This window comes from Mauremys reevesii, linkage group 2 (assembly GCF_016161935.1).
Source record: "Mauremys reevesii isolate NIE-2019 linkage group 2, ASM1616193v1, whole genome shotgun sequence".
Classification (NCBI taxonomy): domain Eukaryota; kingdom Metazoa; phylum Chordata; order Testudines; family Geoemydidae; genus Mauremys; species Mauremys reevesii.
In genome coordinates, this window is record NC_052624.1 from 61684961 (window position 1) to 61710613 (window position 25653).

General features: G+C 42.3%; 1 protein-coding gene and 2 long non-coding RNA genes across 10 annotated transcripts in view; 2 read left to right on the forward strand and 1 right to left on the reverse strand.

Annotated features, from left to right (window-relative positions):
- Positions 1-13830, reverse strand: part of LOC120397514 — a 39082-nt gene extending 25252 nt beyond the window's left edge. For 3 of the 4 annotated variants that reach the window (XR_005593836.1, XR_005593839.1, XR_005593838.1), the window contains exons 1-4: positions 13672-13830; positions 8231-8392; positions 3817-3922; positions 3245-3369 (exon numbers count right to left, since the gene is read on the reverse strand). This is a non-coding gene — a long non-coding RNA (uncharacterized LOC120397514). The remainder of the gene's footprint in view (positions 1-3244; positions 3370-3816; positions 3923-8230; positions 8393-13671) is intronic. The other variant, XR_005593837.1, reaches the window with a different exon arrangement.
- Positions 4595-6545, forward strand: LOC120397515. Its single transcript, XR_005593840.1, has 3 exons — positions 4595-4884; positions 5386-5668; positions 6127-6545. It is a non-coding gene; the product is annotated as an uncharacterized LOC120397515 (long non-coding RNA).
- The window catches only part of MPP6 (membrane palmitoylated protein 6), a 133732-nt gene continuing 121833 nt past the window's right edge, over positions 13755-25653 (forward strand). For 2 of the 5 annotated variants that reach the window (XM_039523458.1, XM_039523459.1), the window contains exon 1: positions 13755-14154. The gene's annotated coding sequence lies outside the window, so the exon portion shown is untranslated. Of the gene's footprint in view, positions 14155-19431; positions 19449-25653 lie in introns of those variants that run through there. The other 3 variants (XM_039523457.1, XM_039523455.1, XM_039523456.1) reach the window with 3 other exon arrangements.

Consider the following 25653-nt stretch of genomic DNA (forward strand, 5'->3'; position numbering starts at 1 on the left):
TGGGGGATTTCAACTATCCTCATATTGACTGGGTACATATCACCTCAGGACAGGTTGCAGAGATAAAGTTTCTTGACACCTTAAAGACTACTTCTTGGAGCAGCTAGTCCTGGAACCCATAAGAGGAAAGGCAATTCTTGATTTAGTCCTAAGTGGAGCACAGGATCTGGTCCTAGAGGTGAATATAGCTGGACTGCTTGGTAACAGTGACCATAATATAATTAAATCAAAACATCCCTGTGGCGGGGGAAGCACCACAGCAGCCCAACACCGTATCATTTAATTTCAGAAAGGGGGACTACACAAAAATGAGGAAGTTAGTTAAACAGAAATTAAAAGGTACAGCGCCAAAAGTGAAATCCCTACAAGCTGCATGGGAACTTTTTAAACACACCATAACTGATGCTCAATTTAAATGTATACCCCAAATGAAAAAAAAAATAGTAAAAGAAACAAAAAAGTGCCACCGTGTTTAAACAACAAAGTAAAAGAAGCAGTGAGAGGTAAAAAGGCATCCTTTAAAAAGTGGAAGTTAAATCTTAGTGAGGAAAATAGAAAGGAGCATAAACTGTAGCAAATGAAATGTAAAAATATAATTAGAAAGGCCAAAAAAGAATTTGAAGAACAGCTAGCCAAAGACTAAAAAAGTAATAGCAAAATATTTTTAAGTACATCAGAAACAGGAAGCCTGCTAAACAACCAGTGGGGCCACTGGACGATTGAGATGCTAAAGGAGGATTATAAGGCCACTGCAGAGAAACTAAATCAATTCTTTGCATTGGTCTTTGCAGTTGAGCATGTGATGGAGATTCCCAAACCTGAGCCATTCCTCTTTTTAGGTGACAAATCTGAGGAACTGTCCCAGATTGAGGTATTATTAGAGGAGGTTTCAAAACAAATTGATAAACTAAACAGTAATAAGTCACCAGGACCAGATGGTATTCACCCAAGAGTTCTGAAGAAACTCAAATGTGAAATTGCAGAACTACTAACTGTAGTCTGTAACCTATCATTTAAATCAGCTTCTGTACCAAATGACTGGAGGAAAGCTAATGTGATGCAAATTTTTAAAAAGGTCTCCAGAGTTGATCCCAGCAATTACAGGCCAATAAGCCTGACTTCAGTACCGGGCAAACCAGTTGAAACTACAGTAAAGAACAAAATTGTCAGACACATATATTAACATAATTTGTTGGGGAAGAGTCAACATGGTTTTTGTAAAGGGAAGTCATGCCTCACCAATCTACTAGAATTCTTTGAGGCGGTCAACAAGCATGTGGACAAAGGGGATCCAGTGGATATAGTGTACTTAGATCTTCAGAAAGCCTTTGACAAGGTCCTTCACCAAAGGGTCTTAAGCAAAGTAAGCTGTCATGGGATAAGAGGGAAGGTCTTCTCATGGATTGGGAACTGGGTAAAAGATAGGGAACAAACGCCAGGAATAAATGGTCAATTTTCAGAATGGAGAGAGGTAAATAGTGGTGTCCCCCAGGTGGACTGGGCCCAGTCCTATTTAACAATACTAGGCCCAGTCCTATTTAACATATTAATAAATGATCTGGAAAAAGGGGTAAACAGTGAGGTGGCAAAATTTGCAGATTATACAAAACTACTCAAGATAGTTAAGTCCCAGGCAGACTGTGAAGAGCTACAAAAGGATCTCTCAAAACTGCATGACTGGGCAACAAAATGGCAGATGAAATTCAATGTTGATAAATGCAAAGTAATGCACATTGGAAAACATAATCCCAACTATACATATAGAATGATGTGGTCTAAATTAGCTGTTACCACTCAAGAAAGATCTTGGAGTCATTGTGACTAGTTCTCTGAAAACATCTACTCAATGTGCAGTGGCAGTCAAAAAAGCGAAGAGAATGTTGGGAATCATTAACAAAGGGATAGATAATAAGACAGAAATTATCACATTGCCTCTATATAAATCCATGGTAGGCCCACATCTTGAATACTGCATGCAGATGTGGTTGCCCCATCTCAAAAAAAATAATAGTGGGACTTTTCAGATTGGAAAAGAGACAACTGGGGGGGGGACATGATAAAGGTCTATAAAATCATGACTGGTGTGGAGAAAGTAAATAAGGAACTGTTATTTACTCCTAATAACAGAAGAACTATGGGTCACCAAATGAACTTAATAGGCAGCAGGTTTAAAACAAACAAAAGGAAGTATTTTTCATACAATGCACAGTCAACCTGTGGAACTCCTTGCCAGAGGATGTTGTGAAGGCCAAGTCTATAACAGGGTTCAAAAAAGAAGTAGATAAGTTCATGGAGGATAGGTCCATCAATGGCTATTAGCCAGGATGGACAGGAATGGTGTCCCTCGCCTCTGTTTGCCAGAAGCTGGGAATGGGCAAAAAGGGGGCGATCACGTGGGGTGATTACCTGTTCTGTTCATTCCCTCTGGGGCACCTGGCATTGGCCACTGTCGAAAGACAGGATACTGGGCTAGATGGTCCTTTGGTCTGACCCAGTATGGCCATTCTTATTTTCTTATAACTACTTGGAATTTTAAAGCTTGATTTATACATTGGCTCTTTTAGGCTATGTTCAAGCCTCAATTCTACTTACATCTTGGGCGGTGAGCCTATTAGCTCTCCAAAGCTCAGCGCTGCCTATCTTATCAATAGTTGAATGGGAGACCTCCAAGGAACACCAGGTTCTGCAGGAAGTGGCATAGGTGATTCAGTAGATGGCACACCTCCTTCAGAAGCAGCACTGAACCAGAATTTTGGCATGGGAAATTGTGTTTTTGAAGTTGGTGACCCAGATTCTTCCCTGCATTAGGGCCACTTTGTGCCATGCTGCCATTGGTCCAAAAGCCAGTGTAGATGGTTACAGGAGGATCACTCCAGCATGGGTGATCCACTGTATTGTAGAGCTGGTGTAATGGCTCCTGCAGCATTCCCCTTCCATATAAAACGGGAGCATGACTGGGGATTCCCTGTACCCTGGTAATCCCCAGTCACATTCAGGCTCTAACTTATTCCAGCACACAGCTAGACAATGATTAGGGGACTGCAAAAGTGCCTTAAGGCCACTCCTTCACACACACACACAAGTTGTGCTGTACATTCTTTGGCCACAGTTGAGGATCTGGGCCTCTGTCATCTGCCTAAGATGTAAAATAAGGAACTTGACCACTTGCAGTGATTAAAAACAGATAGCAGCATTTGTAAGAGTAGAAAAGTTAACCCCTGAGTGACCCAGCCAAATTACTTACCTCCTTCCTAAAATCAACCTGTAGTTTCATTTGAATTCGGGTATTCTTCTTCACACCATGTTCTAAAGTATTGTGTAGAACAGCTGCTCACTGCTGCTGCCTCTCCCCTGCAGGTTACTGTATTTCTGTGATAGATGAAATGATGCCTTTACACATGTGTATCAGTTATAAAGTGTTTTGGGATCCTTTAGGTTGAATCCTGATACACAATTACATGGCAAATAGTTACCAATATTACCCAGCACAGCTTTGAACAGTTCTGTACCCAGGACACTGCTGCTTTTAACTTTCACATTTTAGTGAAAAGCGTTTGATTCTCTAGATTTTTTTCTCTAATGAGAAATGAAAATCAACCTTGAAACAGCCATAAATGAAGCAGCATTAAAACCCACTGACAGTCTCTGCTGAAAAAAAATGATTTTTTCTATTCCTTTGATGGCACTAGCTCAACTGTCACTTTCAGAAACTATCCCCCTGACTTTTTACAGCTTTTTAACTTTTTATTTTTTTAAAAAGCCCTGAGCTTTAAAGACCCCTCACAATTTGACTTTTATTAATTAAAAAAAAACAACCAAATGTTGAAAAGAAGCACTATGGTGGGTGAAGTGCTTTTGAAAAACCATGCAAGCACTGATGTCAGGTAGAAATCTGCTGAAGTCTGGAGTCAGAGCAGGAAGTCTGAAAGAAGAAGGGGGAACCAAAGTAAGCATTAAGGTGACATGACTAAAAAAAAAGGAAAAAAACCACATTCAAAATAATATTACATTCTATTATTTTTACGATAGTGCCTAGGAACTGACCAACGACAGGGCCCCATCATGCTAGGCACTGTCCCAATACACTTGTAGACAGCCCTTGCCCTGAAGAGCTTACAATCTAAATAGACAAGACAGACAATGGGGTGGAGAAAGGAGACATAGCATTAGAAAACACTAAACCAGGGATGTTTTTACTATAAATTAATAAAGATTTTTTAAATTATACACCCCCACAGATCCTGGGGTTTCCTAAACTCAATGCAATATAAAGCATCAGACATACTCAGTTCAGTTTTGATTTAAAAACTCAGATTAGTCTCTGAATGTGAAAAGGTAATAGATTTCATAACTGTGGGATATAAACATTAACAGGGGAATTCAATCCTGTGTCAGCACTTGCAAAGGACTGGAGGGCTTTCACCTCTCCTATTCAGAGGGCTGCCAAATGATCAATTAGGCCCTCAGTGCAGGTGACAGCTGCCCTAACTTTTGCTCCTACTGCAATGGTACCTATAGGCCACTGCAGCTGTGGAGAATAACTAGGGCATAAGAATGCCTTGAAAAGCTCCTTGTGCCATGGCTTCCTGTTAGGGAAAAGGTATGCAGAGCTGGTTCTGTGACTCCCACAGAAGGTTCCTAGCACTGTGGGCATTCCCCATGGGTTCATGCATCTGCTTTGCAGTCCACTTGCATGAGAACAGCTGGCCCAAAGGGATGAGAGAACCCAACTCCACCTTGGCTTTCATGGATGCACTTCATAATGGGGGTGATGCTGTAATGGGAGTTATACCTGTGTATGTAAGGGCAAAATTGGTGCTTCTGAGCCAAGTCTTCACAACTGGCCTCTAATTTCATGCCTGAAACTAACTACAGGAACAAACGGTAGGGTTTATACACCAAACTAACTAGATTGGGTAAAACAGGTAATTAGATTTCTGTATTTTACCACTTGCATCTACAACGGTGGTTACAAAATTAGTTTGGTTGAAGCATCTCTGAAAACTTGCCCCCAAAAGCTCAATCCTCTGTTCTAAAGCACATTTAGGACAAACTGGCCTATATCCTAAATCCACAGGTTCTGACCCTTAAAGTATATGGAAATTTAAGAGAAAAGTAAGTAGGAAAGGTATGCAGAGTTGAGCCTGATTTTTTTCATTAGACATACACTTGCAGCTCCCAATGATGTCATGCCTAATTGAAGTGAGAATCTGGTCCTTAAATGTGGTTGTAATTAAAATTAACACTTTTAAAATATGTGAAAGTCAGATACAGTAAAATACCTATCCTAATCCTTTCTTTTTTTTCCCCTCTCCAAAGTGTTTAACTCTGAAAATTGCCTCATATTTTGTCTCCCCTGATTTTCTTCTTTCTTTCTTCATTCAGGCAGAAAATCTCCTCTGACACTGCTGTCATTCTTGCCAGAACTGCTTGTGGTTCCCTTTAAATGAATTTGCCAGGGCAGAGAGCAGGGAACAGGCAGCAATGCTTGCTACTGAAGATCATCTTCTATAAGATTTTCATTAGGTGCTTAATTCTTTCCCTGGCATCCCAAGGAGCTGTAGGGATGCAGAACAATATTGACTTGAGAAGATTTGCAGCTGGTCAAGGAGATCTGGAAAGGAGCTGCCTTTTGCAGCCAGAGATATTTGCAGTAGAGTGAAGAGGGGTATGCACTCCTGAGGATACTAATCTTGTGCATTATTGTGTATTGGGGGGAGGCATATATTTCTTCCTGACCACAGCTGATGATTAACTTTTTGCCCTGAAACATGGTGATTCCTAATCCTTATTAGTTTTACTTTAGCTTGTGGTGGTTGTGTTTCGGTTTTTTTGTAATGTGGACACCAATCTATTAGGAAGTGAGCTAAGTCCATTCACGTTGGCCACCAATCTGTAGCTTTTCTAACGTGCTGAGATCCACAGTGATTTAACTTCCCCAAGTTTATTTGAGTTTTTTTTTAATTAAAAGTCTTTGCCTTTGTGCTCTGATTCTACTGAATATGAAAAAAGGCTTCTGGGGGCTTGATTCTTATTTACACTAAGGGCCCTATACAACATTCTGGCAGTATAAAAGAGACCTTAGTGCAAATGAGAATCAGGGTCTTTGTATTTATTTTTTTTTAGTGAGCCTTTATTGTCTGAACTGAGGAAATGATGCTGAAACAAAGGAGTTGCTGCACTCGGAAGTGATTATATTCAGATTTTAATACCACAGAGATCTCCACCTCACTGAAGCCCAAATAGATTTCAAAATATGCAACAAGAGCCCAAATAAGGAACACAACAAAAAATAGAGACCAAAGCTTCTGTGATGACCTGGATAGCCCTTGACAGTTCTGCCCCTCTGGAACAATGGAACTATCAACCTCCAGGGTGAAGTTTGTATGGGCTGGCGACAGGGCTTTCTCAGGGCCTACCCCACGACTGTGGGATTCACTACTGCTGGACCAGAGAGCCTGATTCACCATTGCCCTGCACTTTTTGTAACTATTTACACTAGTGCAGATTTGGCTTAAAACACTATCATTCTGCTCTGGTAGCATTCTCACTTTGTACTCACTGCAGTGCTGTAAATGACTACATATGGTGCAGGGTAGTGGTGAATTAGACCCTAAAAGTAAACACAAACCTCATTTCTTTCTGGTCCAAATGTAAATCCCCCTTCTTTTATCTATCTAAAGTGCTTGTATGGAATCCCTCACCATAGTTCCTGAGCACTTCACAATCTGTAACGTGTTTATACTCAATACTCCTGTGAGATAGGGAAGTGCTATTATTCCCATTTTACAGATGGGGAATTGAGGCACAGAGGTTAAGTGACCCAAGCAAGGTCATGTAGAAAGTCTGTGGCAGAGCAGGAACTTGAACCTAGATCTCCTAATTCCTAGGCTTGTGCCCTAACCACTGGACTACCCTTCCCCTTTAACTGTGCTTTCCTGAATAGCAACACAGAGCATACTTCTTATATTTAAATTAATTACTTCAACCGCCCCTCATATATCATTGCCTCTGTAAGGGACAAATGCAGAGAGAACACATGATCAACATTAGTCACCTTGTTTATTTTTAACATTGGAAGGTATTTGGACATCACAGTGAATGGTGCAGTACAAGAACCTGAATAAAATTAAGCCAGGCTGATTTCTTTAACATAAATGATACTATTGCATTCATCCCAGGATCACAGAACCCTTTATAAACATTAATTATGCTGCCTAACACTCTTATGAGATAGATACAGGGTAGTGTAATTTTAGACCATTTTGAAAATGGATCTACTGAGGCAGTTAACTGGAGAGCTTAAGTGACTTGTGTACTCACACAGAATCAGTGGAAGAGTTAGGAATAGTATCCAAGAACCCCGACTTCCTGTTCCCTCCTCTAAACACTACCCATTTCCTCAGTTTCATGATCCAACAAATTTCATGTTAATGATATACAGTAAAAAACAGTGGGAGAACACCAGATTTGTATATGAGAGGAAAATTTTAATCTAAACTAAATGAGTCATATGCATTAAATGACATATTCAAGTACTTCTAGGGGCATACACACAATATTTTCAGTTAGACAATCTTCTGGAGCTCATCTTGCCACTCCTGAGGAAGAATGTCATTGAATTTATACACTTTCCATAGGCTAGTTTGAATCACATATGGTAATAACAGCAAAATTTATAGCTACTGAGAAGATACCACTGTTTTTAGAATTCCCCTAATTTTCTAGAATTCCTCTGATTTTTATCTTGAACCTAAAAAGTTGATTATGGGGAGCATTTTTACAGTATTTCATAATTTGCATAGAGACAATGCAGGTGGAAAGTGACAGGAATGTATACGAGCAGAGGCTTTGGGATGATAGGTCAGCAATTGGTGGACAGCAGATGACTAATCTTTTTTGTGGCACTGCAGTTACTGCAAACCTAAGACAATCTATTGCCTTGATATGTAATGCCTTAAACACTTTTGATAAATATATTGTTGTTGTGTATTGCCCCCTACAAAATTTTCATTTAGGATCCCATCAGAACCTGAAGCCTAATGTGATCATTCCTATGAGTCATGCCAAATCACCACATGAAGGTCTTTGGCTTTAATTGACAACTGAATGAGAAGTAAATGGCCCTCATCGCTCATGGTTAGAGAACAGATGGCAGTTTTGTAAGAGTTCAGGAGTGAATTTTGGGGTCCTGTCCAAATTCCAATGTGGATGATTACATTCTACTTACCTAAATTCTCTCTGCATGTTCAACTAGATATCATGTTCCTCTTCACTTCCTTTCTTAAACTGTTCTGAAGTGTTGCTGTGTGCTATTAGGCAAGCTTTCCTCCTGGGGTTGTTATATTTCAGTCGGAAGTGAAATTATCCCTGGTTTTTTAGATGAAAAGTGCTATAAAATTAAAGATACTATTATAAAAAATATTTTTCAAGGTTAATTTACCATGTTTCCCTTCTCTTTGTTCTTCACTCATTTTCATATTTCACCTTTTTGGCGGGGGGAGGGGTTTCTTTGTCTATTTTTTTCCTCATTCTTTTTTAGTTTCTGTTTTCCATTAAACTAATTTTCTACAATTTAGTCATTTTAAAAAATGTTCACACTTTTTCTTTCAAAGCACCCATTATTTATTTGCTGTGCTTTTTTTTCATCTAGTTTTTTACAAGGTATGGGCAACAATTCATCAGTTGCAAGTTACAAGTAATAAGGTAGCTTATCAGCTACACAATTATCAGAGAAGGACAGAGAGGGGTGATTCCCTCTGACATAGGGTGACCAGACAACAAATGTGAAAAATCGGGATGGGGTGGAGGGTAATAGGAGCCTATATAAGAAAAAGACCCCAAAATCAGGACTGTCCCTATAAAATCGGGACATTTGGTCACCCTACTCTGACAGGATCCAAGACCGAATGGAATAGCATGTAAAGAATTTTTTATGGTTATGCTTTTCTATGGATATTCTTTGTTCCGTGCTAAAACATGCACATATCTTGGGGAAAGGTGAAAGACAGGAAAGAATAATATTCATCATTGCATATTTAACTATATCACTTCCTTTTAAACACTACTTCAGTGCCTTTCATCTAATTAGACAGAATATGTGTGTAACAGGCTGACAATATTTGCCTGAAATACCCCACTCTCTTATTAGATGTTGATCCTTCTGGGAGGCTTAAGGGGGTTTGCTGAGACAGGTGGCTCATGGGTGTGAGGCTGGGATGGGGTTAGAATGGCTGTCTATAAAGAAAGAAACTAGGGTGTTGACTGTGTAATCCTCAGGTAAGAACCCTTGGAGCATCCACATTTGGGAATAAGGCTTGAGATTAATTTTATGTCATGTCATCTCATGCTAATCTTTTTGTCAATAAAGCCAACCCCAAGAAGGGGGTTAGTTTTTTATTCTAAACCATGTGGGCTGAGAGCTGAGAATGTATGTGGGATGAGCACAGAGGAACGGAGTTATACATTAGAGAATAATTGATACATTTAAAATTAATATCTTTGGGGGTAGAGATCAAAGATGGGCACTTCCCAGTTGTACTATGTACGTTATAGCTAGTGGAGATGAAGTTCCTTCTGGAATGTGGACTTCCAAGACACACTGTCCTTTCATTGTAATCCTTCCACCGTCTAAGACAAAATAGTAAAGGATTGCCACATTCACATGGAGAATATAATTCTTGCACAAAGAAATAGCATAATATTTTCACTTATAAATAATATCGTCTCCCTGCTGCACACATTGAAGGAAAATAAAATTCAAGTATACAGACAGAACACCTACAACAATATGTTCATGCAATTAAAGAAAATGAACAGTACTTCTACAACTAAATATTCCAAACACATGTCACTTTAGCTTCCAGCTAAAAGAACTGATCATCATTTGGGACTATGAGTTTCTGCTTGAGCCATCACAGGGAAGCAGTTTTTGGCAGATTCTATATCAATACTGACCTAAACAGATGATAATATATATTGCAAAAGTTGAGGAAAAGCCACCTAATCATTGCCATTCTTGAGTCCAATCAATGCCTGCTATTTTTGAGCTGGCTGGCCTGCTCAGTCCTACTGGGGAAGATTTCTGACAGATATTTGGCAACATTGATGTCTGAAAGCATTAATGCCCAGAGAGGAAAGTAATTAAAAAAAAAAATCTTGGTTCTTATATCCCTAAAATACTGGACCTAACAGATGATTGAGGGAGGAGTAACAGAACAGGCATCAAAGATCATTGATCTTTTGTCTATCTGGCCTGCTGGCTCATCTAGTCCAACAAGTATGGCATCCTGATGCCAACAGTAGTCAACACTTGCTTTACAATACAATGCTTTAGAAGAAGATATTTTTCCCCTCTATGCCATCCCAATAACAAGGATAGCTAATTGTGCAATATTGTATATAGGAGAAAGAACCTTTCTTGATCCCACAGGGAACTAGTGTTCTGAAGCATGAGATTTGATTAGCAGCTTGTCCAGTTACCAATACTGTAAGCAGTCATGAAATTATTCAACCCTTTAAAAAAAATCTAGCCACAATATTTGTCTTGATTACCTCCTCCTGTGGCATTGAATTCCACATGTGAAAATACCACATTGCTGGAATATGTGAAAGAGCCTAAATAAATAGACTTTATATTTTGTAAAGAAATATTCTCTTTCATTTGTTCAAAATGTACTGTTTTTTAATATAACTGAATGTTCCCCTAATTATCTCATTTTGGGTCAGAGAAAAGGAGAAATTGGTCATTTTTTACTTTATCCTTAATAATGTTAATGACCCCTTTGAATTATTTTTCTTTCCAGCTAAAAACTCCTAAAATTGTGCAATCTCTCATCAAATGAAGGTTACACTCATGTTGCTTAACACCTTCATAGCACTTCACTGGACCTTTTTTATTCTCAATTTGGAGGATATTTCATGAGACACCACTTCATATTATCTGCCTCAAACTCCTAGCTAGATCCTTTGCCATAAAGAACCTCATAAAAAGAGATCGCTAATGTTCATTATGATTGCCTTGTGCACTATGTCAGCAGAATAAATAAACTAGGGAGCCAATATCCCAGATGTTGGCAAATATGGCAAAGTAATTGTGGATGTATTGACCGCAATATAATATCATGTGACAAGTGGAACATATTCCATGGGTTTCCCAACATGATAGTAGACTGAAACTCATCTAAGAAGTAATAATAAGAACCGTATTTCATAAACAAATCTCAATGTACTTCAATAATTTACCATCACAAAGCTCTTGTGAAGTGTGCATTATTATATCCATACTACAGAAATGTAAACAGAAGCACAGAAATTACAGGATTCACACTGGTTGCACAGTGAGTCAGTGAATAGATGGGAACATAGCCAAAGAGTATACTGATGCCTCATCCCTCACTTTAACAATTTGACCACACTGATTCACAACAACTGGATTATACACAAGGAACACTTTGTCAAAAGGACATGATCTTCTGAAGCTGGATCTCACAGCTAAATCAGTAGTTATAACAATTTTTCAGACTCTGATGGAATTACATGGAGCAGAACAGAATTTGGCCCAAAGATACTACCAATGGGAGCATTCCTCCAATAATAGGTGGATAAAGGGGGCGCATGCCTTTCCCCCTTTTATCCCAATGCCAAGAGTATTAGGTAAGAGAAGAGACAGAAATATTCCAGTTGTACTTGTAACACCAACAGAGTTTTACCACAAAACTAGCAACCCTGTTCTCTATCATTATGTGTAGAGGGGTACTGAGCATCTGAGCTCTGGATATAATAAAGAGATGATTCCACCCAAATGAGGCCCATTTCCTCATAACACAGAGGACTGAGTCCACAACTTTTTATGGCTGTAATCTCCAGTCTAGTCCAATGGTACTCAGTGCAAGACAGGGGAGACAAAGGTGTCTTTAAGCCCCATTCATGCTCCCAATCTTTGTGGCTGAGATATTGAGAGGACTGTAAGCTCTTTGGGGACAGGGACCACATCATTCCATGAGTTTGTACAGCTTCCAATACAATGACCTACTTCTGACTGGAGTCTTTGGTTGCAACTGTAATTCAAATAGTAAATAATTATAGGAGGAATTTTACAGCCTGGCCTCCTAAACTAAGACCGCACGTACAATGGCAAGATCATATTTACTATGTGTATTAACTTGTTAATCTGAAAAGGATTTTTAACATGCTGGCTGCTACTTGGGTTTCTTTTGCTGGGCTCGCTGTATACACTGCTTCCTTTAACTCTTCTGGCTGTATAAAAGTCAGCTTGTTCGTTATCTAGTGGTAGAGCACAACCCCAATCTGTTAAACGAAAATCAATACCTAGCCAATTTTTTTCCCAAATGAACTCTACCCCAAATTGCTCTGACTGTGCAAGCCCTTATTCCTCCTCCCCCTTACTGCTCCCATTGCAGGAGCCAGTGTGAATTGCATTGAGCCATTACTCAGAGTGATCATGTGTTCGTCACTCTATCTGGTTTTCTTAAAGTGACATAATCAGATAGATTAAGTGCAAAATATATATTCAATTTTAAAAATGGGTTTACAGACTAACAGACTTTTTTTTTAAGTTTGAATGAAAACAGGTAATGGGATTTTTTTTTTTGGTGGTTTGTTTTAGATTTAAATATTTTTGTGCACTGGGGCTAATACTTCCCTTTCATATGCATGTGACTCCTACTGGCTTCAATGGGTATTTTGCACCAGTGTTTGCAACTCAGATACTGCAGCATTAGGCTGGGTCCATGAGAGCCTAAATGTGAAAGTTTCTGTGGCACAGACTATAAACAAAAGTGATATCATTAGTCTAGTGTCATTGTTCAAACAGAGTAAAATGCAAAAAGTGAACAATGACTAAAAACTGAGAGGAAAATTAGATTTTCCATTTGCCAGTCTCTCTCATTGGCTGGCTAAGTGCATTGAGTGGGATCCACAAAGGGACTCAGGCATTGTAGTGCTCAGCATCACAGAGCCTAATTTTTAAGCACCTAGAAAATCTGAGGAACACACTGTGCTTCACAAAGCCTGTATTAGACACCTAGGCTCCCTATACAATGAATGGGGAAAGATTCATGTCTTAGAATGGGACCCACAGGGAAGGAGCTGCCAAACTAGCCAACAGGCAACACCAACCAGAGAGGGCAGATGGGTGGTCTTGTAGTTAAAGTGCTGTAATGTGGTACTGGAGATCAAGGTTCAAATCCTGCTTCAGACAACTTCTGGGGAGGGAGGAATAGCTCAGTGGTTTAAGCATTGACCTACTAAACCTATGGTTGTAAATTCAATCCTTGAGGAGGCCATTTGGGGATTGGTCCTGCTTTAAGCAGGGGGTTGGACTAGATGACCTCTTGAGGTCCTTTCCAACCCTGAAATTCTACAATTAAACCCTAAACATGGGGTTTAGGTTCCTAAACACATTTGATCCCCACCCATTAGGCCAAACTAATTCCTGGTGTAACCCTTACTGATTAGAGTGGAGTCCCAAACTAGGCAGGGGGTGTGTTAACGGACTGTGCACCTCACCGCACTCTGTGCAGGGCGTGAATCACAGGGATTTGTTTTTTTACAGCCTAATTAAGGGCGTGACACTTCTGACACCCGCCCCAGAACCAGGCCGCCCATACTCGGACCAAACACCAGCTGCAGCCAATGGGCATAACGCACCATTTGTCCTTCCCTTAAGGGGCCAAGGCCTGCATCCCCAGTGGATGGGAGTGGGACGCTCCCTCAGCCAGATCCCGGCTCCCTACCGCGAAGCGAGCAGGCCCTTGAACCGGCTCGGGCGCGCACGCTCCCAAACGGTGGCCGAGCCACGTGGGCTCCGAAGAGTTAAAGGGGCGGGGCCTGAGGCAAGGAGGGGGCGCGCTCGCGCTCTCTGGCTAGAGCAGCTGTTGGGCGCTCGGCAGAAGCGCAACCGCTGCCCCGGGTAGCGCTCACGCGCCATAGTGGCTGCGGCCGCGCGCGCTGTGAGGGAGGACGGGGAGTCTGTGCTGGAGCACGAGCGGCCGGCGGGCAGCGGCAGGAGCTGCCTCGGCTTTCTGGGCACTCCCCTCCCCCCCCCCCCCGACTAGCCGAACGTGAGTTTGTAGATGGGGCAGAGCTGTGCCCGCTGAGGAGGAGCCGGGGAGCGGGAGCCGGGGCCAGCCGGTGAGTGTGTCCCCCCCCCGCCTCACGTGGTGGGGTTGGTGCGGGATGTTGGACGGGGCTCCTCTCCAGACGGTGGGCGGGAGGGGTCCTGTTGCTATTCTGGTTTCTCTGCGGAGACCCCCCCCCCTCCGCCCCGCTCCTCTCCGCTGCGGCGGGAGGCTGTAACGCGTGGGGCCAGCTGGCCTCGGCGTTGCGAGGAGGCTCCTTTGCCTCCGGGGGTCGAGCCGCCCCGTGTGGGAGCCGCTCGCACGCAGGCCCGCCCCGAGCGAGCCACATACCTGCGGGGGAACATGGCAGCGCTGGGCGGGCGAGCGGGTTTGCTTTTGCCCCCGAGGTGGGGATTGCTCACTCGCCGCTGCTGTGTCCCCAGCGATTCTCTGGCCGCTCCGGATTATCTCTCCCTCCCCAGCCCCCGTTCTCTGGTCTCGTGGAGATTATCTGTTCCCGCCCTCCTTCCCCGAGAGGATTATTCTCCCTACGCTGCCTCCCTTCTCCCCCTTTCTGATCCCGCGCTGCCCCTCCTAGGGATTATCTCCCCTCCCTTCCTGCGGGTTTATCCCCGATCCCTGCCCGGCGTTCCTCCTCCTTCCCCGAGGAATCGTCTCCCTTCCCCTCGCTGCAGTTCGCATTGAGATGGGGGAAAGAGGGCTGGTTTTGATCGGGGAGGAGGGTGGGTTGTAATTGCCACAGGGCTGTCACCTTACTAGGTTTTGTACTGGTACTACAGGCTGATGGAAGTACACGGTTGTGGGGGAGGAGGGGGATACATGGCAGAGTTAGGGCTGCAGTGTGTGTGCTAAATGCAGGAGGAAATATCCAGCTTCACCAAAGCATTAATGCTCTTGATGATGTTGCTGGTGAGAGAGAAGAAGCCAGCTGTCTGGCATTATGCTTTATATATGTACACATGCACTTTCTTGTTGGGTTCTGGAGTCTCCTTTTCAATCATTTATTTTTGGACAGTGTCTCTAGAGAAAATACCTAGCCTCCAGTTCATTAAAAAAAAACCACCACCACCCATCAAATACAGTAGTAAGGTAAAATTAAAACACAAAGAAGAGGCTACATAGATGACATTGCTGTCGTGCAGGGTCAGCTCTGAACTGACTGTTTCTCTTTTTAAGACAGTTGATTGATCACTGGGGAAGGGGGCAAACATCTTGCATTCAGACCCTGGTGTATGTGTATGGACTAGTGTTGCAGTGACACTAATTGAGGGGAAAACAAGTTTGCTTAATGGAGTAGCGATAAGGGTGACCCTTTATGTATTGCTCCCACTTGGGTCAGACCACTCGTCTTTTCTCTATCTCCAGTTGCTGAACATGGGATCATTGGCTCGGAACTGCAGAATTTCCTATGAGCTCTGCAGCTCAGGGCCCAGGATTACATCCATTAAACTTCCCTTGACTTGGCTCTGGGAAGAGGAGGGGCCAAGGGAAATTGGAGAGAGACTGGGTGGCTATAAATAGACATCTAGAGGAGGCTTTGAATAAATCTTGGTGTGTTACTTATGAACACAGTGTCTGTTAAACTGGTTGGTTGTCAGTAGTGTCATAATGTTTCCTTTTAGTCCTGCTGTGGTGGTTGGCTTTTAACACCCCTAAATGTTCTTAGATTAGCCAACATTTGTCACCAGATACTGTTTAGAAATGCCATAAAGAAACTTGACATTTTAAATAAAATGTTGATTAATTGGTAGCTAGTTTACTAACTGCTCTTTCATAATCTTAAAAGGCTCTTAAGAAAAGACCAAACTGACAAAATTACAAGAATGTTGAGTACAGAGGCTGTCTCTCTGCCTTCCTATCTGCTTGAGCCTGGGTATTGCACCACATAAACATAGATTATATGAGATCACACATTGCTCAGAGATGTCTGCAGTGTCAAGGCACAATGTCATGAATAAGGCTAGAGTGTCAGTATTGGCTTTGGATTTCTGTGGCTCTGTTGTAGAGGAGACTCTCCAACTTTTGTAACGTTTTATTTTCAAATAACACTCCTCCAACATCATCTTGAATGTACTGAGCCTTCAACTCCTTTGAATTCAGCATGCTTCCATAGGCTGCAGATCCTGCAGATCACTGCTGTTTCGGTTTATCTTGTCAAGAAAAACGTAACATAAAGGTTATTGCCAATTAGACCATTACAGCTCCTTCAGAGCTGTATTTGTTCTGTTGTATATTTGTGGACGAACTGTGCATACCAAAAATTTCTGAAATGATTTAAAAGCTGTTGCAGAATATGTGCAGTAGATCATTTTCTAAAGAAAATGGCATTTTTTTGCCAAAAACAGAAGCAATTAATTTAAATAATGGACTAATCACTGGAACTTTTTCAATAAAAAAATGTAAATTACCAAAGTATGCAAATATCAAACTGTTGGTGTGGATGTGGAAAGGATGAACCTTTAAAGAAAGATGACTTTTCCAAGAAGTTCTGGATTTAAAAAATTGCCCTTGGACTAACTCTATATCTAGTGGTTTGGAACAGAACTTGGGTGAGTTTGAAATGTGCAGAAATCTAGACAGCATCATTTATTCTTGAATGCCAAGACTAATTATAATACCCCCCCCCCAATAATGGTCCAGAGTGAAACTTGCCCGTATAAGGATCTGAACCCGCAAAGTTTAAATACCATTTATAAGCATCTTCCAGTTCTGCTAGTGGCATGGGACAATCAAGATTCAACTGAGATTATGTCCCCATTGTGCTAGCCTCTGTACAAATTCAGAGTAACACTGTTCCTCGTCCAAAGCTGGCAATATAAATAGGGTAGCTATAGAGTGGGAGGGTATACAGGGATGCAGAGAGATGACTTGGCCAAGGTCATACAGAAAGAAAGTGGTGGAGCTGGGTATAGAACCAAGATCTGACCTGTCCAGTTCCCTGGATCCCATTGCCTCTCTGTACAGGCTTGCTCATTTAAAATAAATAAAGATCTAAATACAAGTCTCTACTCCTACAGGCAGAGAAGTGAGTTTCTTTAATAGTTGAGTGTCAGTAGTACCTATATAACCATAACACTTACTTGTTGCAATAGTACTTGGAATGTGCATGGTGCTGTACCTATATCGAGAAAGAAACAATCTATGCCCCAAAGGGCTTGCATCCTATGGCCTAAATGGGAGAGGGATGCAAGATGCAAGCAAGTGGTTGAGGTGATTGGCACTAGTGTGTTCCACTTCTGCCACAATATAGAACAAGTCAGTTTCTTTGTTTTTTACTTAAAATACATAGTTTCTAAGGAAGGGATTTGAACAAGTAAAAGGCAGTGGCCAAGCAACTGGTTCAGGAAGGTCATTCTGTGCATAGGGGAGGCCCTGGAAGAGATTGTCAAATGAGGTATCAAGATTGGCATCAAGAGTTGAAGAGTGTTTTTTATATATAAAAAAATAAAGTTGTATGTATAGGGCAGGGGTAGGCAACCTATGGCACGGGTGCCGAAGGTGGCACGCGAGCTGATTTTCAATGGCACTCTCACTGCCCGGGTCCTGGCCATCGGTCCAGGGGGCTCTGCATTTTAATTTAATTTTAAATGAAGCTTCTTAAACATTTTAAAAACCTTATTTACTTTACATACAACAATAGTTTAGTTATATATTATAGACTTAAAGAAAGAGCCCATCTAAAAACGTTAAAATGTATTACTGGCATGTGAAACCTTAAATTAGAGTGAATAAATGAAGACTCGGCACACCACTTCTGAAAGGTTGCCGACCCCTGGTATAGCGAGTGGCATAGTTGCATAACCTTGAAGGTGGAAAGTTTAAATTTGTGGTGGGGAAGGAAAGCCAGTGGAGGGATTCAAAGGATATGTATACACAGCTGCTGAGGTGTACTTCCCAGGATGGGTGTAGACACTTGTACTTGCTGCACTGGAGCTAGCACATTTAAAATAGCAGTGTGGCCATGGTGGGATGGGTGGCAGATCAGATTAGCTGCCCAAGTATGATTCTGTCTGGCTCCAAAGCTGGCAACATAAATAGGGTAGCTATAGAGTGGGAGGGTATACAGGGATGCAGAGAGATGCAGATATTTGGGCAGCTACTCTGTGGTGCCATGGCCATACTGTTGTGTTAAATGCTAGCTCAAGCAGAACTAGCACATGCAATTCCCAGGAAGGGTAGATATACACCTTCTGGTTGTTGTGAAGACATACCCAAAATGAGGAAAGAAGGCCTGGTTAGATGAGCTAGTAAGGTGACCTTAGCAGCTGTCTTCTGTGAATTGGAAAAAGGGGGGTGGTGATGAGTGTTGGGGTCGAGAAGGCAGAATGTGTTGAGGGTGTCTTGGATGAGTCTTAGTTCTATGGGTAGAACAAAAAACATGGGTTTCTAGAAATGTTGGTGGGAGGGGGAGAAGCAGCAGGATTTGAATACAAACTATACGGCGGTGGGGGTAGGAAGAGGGTAGAGTGAAATGACCACATGATTAAGATTCTGTGTGACAGGGAGGCTGATGGTAGTGTCAGCTGGTACAGAGCATAGGAATAGTGAGGGGGTTGGTGGTGGTGGTTTCAGGGAGCTGGGCTGACATACAGGTGTGGATGGAGGAGACAAGACAGCAATAGATGCATGATGAGTTTTGTCTTGCTGTAAAATCCTAAATGGAGACAAGGCATTTGTAGTGTTAACCCATTGTAAATTAGGTGAGGTCAACATTATGCTGATGCCTGTGGTTGACTTCACCTAATCACAATACATTTAAAACTACAGTTCCTTGTTCCGACTATGTTTTTACAGCAGGATAGTTGATGAACATTAGCTGTCCTGAGGTAACAAACCTCTCTTTGTTGCTAAAGACAGTCTTAGTTGTGTTAGAGAGATGATGGGTGAAGTTGATGACAGCAGAAGGAAGGATATATGAGAGGGTGTGTGTGTGGGGGGGGGGGGGGAGGAGAGGTGAGAAACAAGGGGGCCAAGAATAAGACTGTAAACTCTTTAAAAAAGACGTACTGCTTTTATAGCATAAGTACTTGTAAAGTACTTTCACAGGCCATATGAAATAATCCCAAATGAGTTTGGTAAAAATAGAATTTGTTCCTATAATTGAAGATGGAAGGAATTCAGAAAGCCCTCCCTTCTGTTTAGTCCATGTTTAATTACTTTCAAGGTCTTGCTGATTAAAGAACATGACTAAAATGTGTGGGGTGCTGCTAATATGAAATATAAACATTTTTACAATTACTGCTGATTTTAATGTCTGTCTCCTTAAATTCTGTTTGAAGTGACATCAAAAGAAAAAAAATAATTGGAATAAGTCAACACTTGATGTATAAAACTACCAAGATACCGGTATGTCTTATTAAAGTAAGAGCTTTAGGTATTGTGACTTTACTTTTCTGACTCTCAGTTCTTCATTTTACAGTCTTTTTCAACAGCAGGAACAGCAGAAGAGTCCTATATCCTTGCTGGCTGATTATCCTCTATTTTCCATAAGTTTGTGGGGCTTAGTTTAGCTTTGACTTTTCAGTCTTTTGCATCTTGCACTGACCTGTCAGTTTCTGTTTTTGCTTAGCTACAGAATCTGGAAGGATCAAATCTTGCTTTAGCTTTTTCTGCTAAATTCACTTATCCAGTAGCTGGAGACAAGCAGTTGATCTCAAACCAGTTCAAACCTTTGCTTTTTGACTCTTAGCCTTTTGCCAAAGTATTGGTAGAATGCTGCTGATCATGAAACAGATGAAGGCACACTTTTATTGATGTGTGCTTAATTGAGAAAAATCACTGTGATTTTAAAAAAACATATTTCCTTGCATTCTACCTCTTCATCAAGATAGCATGAGCATGCTGGTATGCTGCCCAAGAAGAGTGATTGCAGTCAATTCATTGGTTTATAATTTGTCCTTTTATGGCTATATTGCCACCTCGTGGACAGATGTGCTTAGCAGAAAATCTGAAGTGCAACCTGAGAATTGAAGTGCAATGTGCAGGAAAATGTATTGAGTAGAATGAGTTTTTTTTTTAATGGCAAAATTGTTTAGTAAGGGAGGGGAGTTAAGACTAAATTCTATACAATTATCAGAGAGATGGAGCTCTTGTATAGCATCTGCTGTCCATTGGGAAAACAAAAATTGGAGGGGTGGGGAATGGAAAAATTAGTAGTTCTAACTGCCTTATTGCTGATCTCCAGAAAAAATTGAATGCAATTATGACACCATTCCAGTGTCAACAAAGATCTGCAGGCATTTGTCACACCAGGAGGATTCCATGCATAGGAAGAACCTCCTAGACAAACTTTTAACTTGTCTTAAAGAGACACTGACTTAAATTGTTTGAGACTAATTTTTAGAAAAATACAGTTACTGGTAAATCAACCTTTTAAATGGCCTCTTTACGTAACTTAATTCAAATGATTTATAATTTTTCCTGATTTCCTGTTAATGTTTACAAAGATCTTTTCAACAAGAAAGCCTGAGTACTTACATAGCAGAAACAATGAAGCTGACTATGAAGAAGCTGCAGTCAAATGCACAAAATGATCAAATAGAAAAACTAGAGAAATACTTCCTAGCAACTCTAGGTTACACTAACCTTGGCTGTTACTTATAACTAGGTACAGTGTTACATAGAAATGACTTAAATCTCCTGTTCATAATATTTCATACTAGCAGTCTTTGCATTTTTGCCATGGTCATTGAAATGCAGGAGGAACTATTGTGGTTATCAATGCTTGAAAAGGATCTTTCTCACTCATTGGTGGAGAGGATTGGGGGAGGCTACTACTGCTTAAGTTTCTGGTCCTTCTGGCTGCAAAAACAACCGTAGTATGGTCTTCCTAAGTGTGCAGATAGGTAGTTTCTGTGACTTCTTGCTGCTTATAGCTTTGCTAAGTTACAGCAGAATAAGATGAACAATACTCACTCTGCTCAATTCATTTTTGACAAGGCTTTTAAACTTCCATCATCACTGTAATATTTGAGCACTTCCAGAAAGTCACTCCACTCCTGTGCTTTTGTAACACTGTAGTGTAGACACTTTCTACAATGCTGGAAGGAGTTTTTCCATCTCTGTAGGTGATCAGTTTCTCTGAGGGACAGTAGTTAGATCCACAGAAGAATTTTTCCATCAACCTAGCTGCATCTACATGGGGGTTAGGTCAGCATAGATACAGTGGTCTGGGGTGTGAATTTTTCACACCCTTGAGTGCCATAGCTATGTTGACTTAACTTTTATGTGTAGACCAGGCCCAAAGGATGTGACTAGACTTTGTCATGTGAACTGTTCTCAAAGGGGAAAACTGCTATTGCTTTCAGTATATTGCACAGCAGACCAAAAATAGAGAAGCACACAGTGATTTTTTTTTTTAATTTTCAAGGGGGACGTTCATGATATTTAAGGTGATTGTTAGCTGCTGTGAGTTTATTCCACAGCCTTAGAACTTTGTGCTTGGTCTACAGGTGAGTTTTAACATTAAAGTGGATTCATTGTGCTTGAGGAATGGAATTCTGTTTCATGGTCCTAATTCTGGAGCCTCGGGCAACCTTTTAGGTATCTGGGATCCAGTTTACTGAGTGCCTTGAAAATGAAGAAAATTTTGAATTTGACTTTCTGTTCTATAGAAAGCTAGATAGAGAGCAGAAGACCATCTGGTATGATGGGCTTATGGTAGCCTTTAGTGATTAGACAATGCAGCCCATTTGGAGTTTCCTAAGGACTTGATGGCAATGCTCTAGTCATCTTGACTATGATTATTAAGAACCCTGTGGCTAAGACGGATTGCTCAGGTTTAGGACCCTACAAAATTCACAGTACATTTTGATAAATTTCCTGGTCATAGGATTTAATCTTAAATTTCACATTTTCAGATATTTAAATATGAAATTTTATGGTGTTATAACTGGGGATCCTGATCCAAAAAGGACTTGTGTGTGTGTGGGGGGGGGGAGGTCACAAGTCTATGGGTAGTGGTGGGGGGTCACAGTATTGCCACCCTTACGTCTGTGCTGCTGTCAGAGATGGTCAGTGGTGGCTATTGACTGGGAGCCCAGCTCTGAAGGCAGCAAACCACTGGCAGCAGTGCAGAAGTGAGGATGGCATGGTATGGTATTGCCACCCTTCTGTGCTGCCCCAGGAGGTGGGTCTGAACTGGCCCCAGGAGTGGTCTGGGCAGGTAAGAGGAAGTCCTGTACCACCACAGCCCTGTCAGGACTAGCAGCTGGAGCCTGGTGTACAGTAGGATGCCTCAGCTTTTCCTCCCCAGAATTCAGGTTAAAGGGGCTGGCTGTGTGTGTGTGGAGTGGGGGGTGACCATGGCACCATGGGCAGTTGTCCATCCATAAGGCCAGCCCTGCTTCCCCCCAAAAGTGACAACCCCCTGCCCCCCATGCCATGGCATCCTCACTTCTGTGCTGCTGCTAGTGGTGGTGCTGCCGTCAGAGCTGGGTGCTGGCCAGCAGCCACTGCTCTCCGGCCCCCCAGCTCTGAAGGCACCTCCCCTGAAGCTCCCATTCGCTGGGAATGGGGAATCGTGGCCAATGGGAGCTTTGTGGGAGGTACCCACAGGCAAGGGCAGTGCATGAAGCCTTCTGCTGCTGCCTCCTCCCTCAGGGGCCGCAGGGATGTGGTGCTGGCCGCTTCCTGGAGCGGCGCGAGGCCAGGGCAGGCTCCCTGGTAAGCGGCACGGGGCTGGAGCCTGCACCCCAAACCCCTCCTGCACTGTGCACCCCAACTCCCAGCCCTGAGCCCTCTGCTGCACCCGTCCTGCACCCAACCCCATGTCCAGAGCCCCCTGCTACACCTTGCACCCCTACCCTGAGCCTCCTCAGACACCCTGCACCCCTCCTCTGCCCCAACCCCTTTCTCTGAGCCCCTTCCTGTACACCACACTCCCTCCCACACCCTGCACTCTCTGCTGCACCCCACTCCCCTGCCCCAGCCCTACATTCATGGCCCTGCATGCAATTTCCCCACCCAGATGTGTCCCTTGGGCCAAAAAGTTTGCCCACCCCTGTTTTAGAAGCAGAACATTCTTACAAAACAAATTTAGCTAGAGTACTCCATCTAGTGGTTGAGTTGCAGTATCTAAATTGAGAAGTAGTCCTGGGAGAGGTTGTAGTTGGTGTGGATGCTATGTGAAGCTATATAGATGCCTGATGAACTTTTTAGTGTATGGTTCCTTGGTTGTGTAACTTAATTTTTATTGTTTTTTTTATCTTGTGTAGTATCTCTTAGGGTAGCCTACTACATTTTTACACCAATAAATGACAAAATAGAGCGGGGTTCAGAAAATGTCATGTAGTAAGTGGCCTTGGAAATTTTACTTGCCTACTTATCCAGCAGTTCGTTCTCTCTCTCTCTCTCTCTGGCAAGCAGGGGAGCTAGTGCTACCAAATCATGATGACTCTATAGCGATCTTCCACTTACACAAAACATGTATGTTTATTAGCTCTGACTGTGAAGAGAACTTTCTGAAGCAGAAGTCAATACATTGCTTCCTTAAGTCTCCACAATGTTCTGAGTAGCAAGCACGTTTTCACCCTTCTGCATCTTAAGAAACCTATGAGCAGCTGCAGAAGCAATTAGGTTGTCTATCTGGGGACTTAAAGGAATCAATGCATTGAGACTAATCAGTGTATGTGTGTGGGGTGAGGTGCTCAAATCAGAAGCTGGGCTAGGGTGTGTAGAACAGCGGAGACCCTATATCCCCAGCAGTCATGAAGCTCTGGAGTTGGAGGTAGAACAGAGAATGTCTTTCCAGCAGTTGGTGGGGATAGAAGGCTTCAAACTAATCACACACCTACCTAAGCAGAGGCTGATAGAAAAAATTGAGCTCTTCAACGGTGACTGTGTCCTGGCAGAAATCTTCCCAGACCAGTCTACATTTGTGATTTGATATAGTTGTGATGGTAAAAGTTCCTACCGTAGATGCAGTTATGCTGGCAAAAACTGCTTTTGGCAGTGTAGCTTACTGCCAAAGCACTCCTTAGTGTAGACCGAGTTGCTATGGTAGGTGTGTGTGTGGTGGTTTTTTGCTTCTCCCCCGGGCCATTGGCACCTGACTACCTTTCATTTGTCTTCTGTCTAGAAATCTTGGTAACCTGATCATCAGTGCTTGAAAAGTTATTAGGGATTTTTAAAGTCTGTTTTTTTAAAAATAAATAAATAAAACCCAAAACTTTGCAAGTGCATTTTTTGGAAGTGAAAAATTAACCATAAACAGACATTTATAACTTTGTATTACGTTTTTCAGCTAATTATGTGACTGTAGGGATCCACTGCACTGAGCAAACCTTAGCTTTAAGAGTACTTGTTAAGACAGATCACTTCAGTGAAGAGTGAGGCCATGTCTATACGACAGACTGGTCATTGCAAGTTACGTCAGCATAAAGCTTTCACAGTTAGTATATCACGTGTGTGCGTAAACTTGGCTCCTTGTGTCAGTGCTGTGTGTACTCACTAGGAATGCTTGTGTTAATAATACACAGTGCGGTGCATGATGTGCAACCTGCCACCAGCCAGCACACTGTCTTTTGGGAAGTTTTGGCAATGCATGGAGGGGCAGAAAGGAGTTGTTCAGAAGTGACTGGGAGCAAGGGATCAACTTCCCAGTGTGCAACTGTCTCCATCCCATAATGTCATCTGTATCCCATAATGTTCACACTTTAAAATTAAAAAAAAAAAATCCCACAAGCCCTGTTGGCTGTCTCTGACGGAAGCAGGAGCCTGCACAGCTCAGCACTATTGTCATAAGCATTGCAAGCACAGAATGCATGATCCTCTGGGTATTTGCAGAGCTGCAAGAAGAACGATCAGTGTGAAACATGATTTCTTGACGACAGATTTCTATGGAATATAATGAGAACCAATTCAAGGTGGTTGGTGGCAGTTGTGGAGCAGATAGTGTAGTGCCGCTTCTGGGCCTGAGAAATGAGCACTGACTGGTGGGATGGTGAGCAGTGGCTGCAGAACTTTCCTGGATCTGTATGCCAAGCTTGCCCGAATCCTCCAGCACAGGGACATGAAAATGGGAGCACTGCTGACAATGGAAAAGAAAGTGGTGATTTCACTGTGAAAACTTCTGATGCTGGGTTGCTACCAGTCAGTGGCAAATCACTATGGAGTTGTAAAATAACTGTGGGGGCTGTTGCCATGGAAGTGTGAAGAGCCATTAATTGCCTCCTCTTACACAGGACTGAGACTCCCAGCAATGTGCAGGACATAGTGGGTGGATTTGGAGATGTGGGGGAGCAATAGATGGCACTTGCATCCTTATTTTGGCACTAGACCTTGTCACAGAACACACAGGGCTATTCTTTCTATGGTTATGCAAGCATTGATGAATCACTGGGGATGTTTCACCAGCATCAGTGTTGGCTGGTCAGGGAAGGTGCATGATGCTTGCATCTTTTAAGAACACAGGACTGTTCAGAAAGATACAAGCCAGAGTCTCTTTCCTGACTAGTGGATTATCATTGGGAATACTGAAATGCTAATAGTGATCCTGTGGGACCCAGCCTACCCATTGCTCCCTAGGCTCATGAAGCCATACACTGTCCAT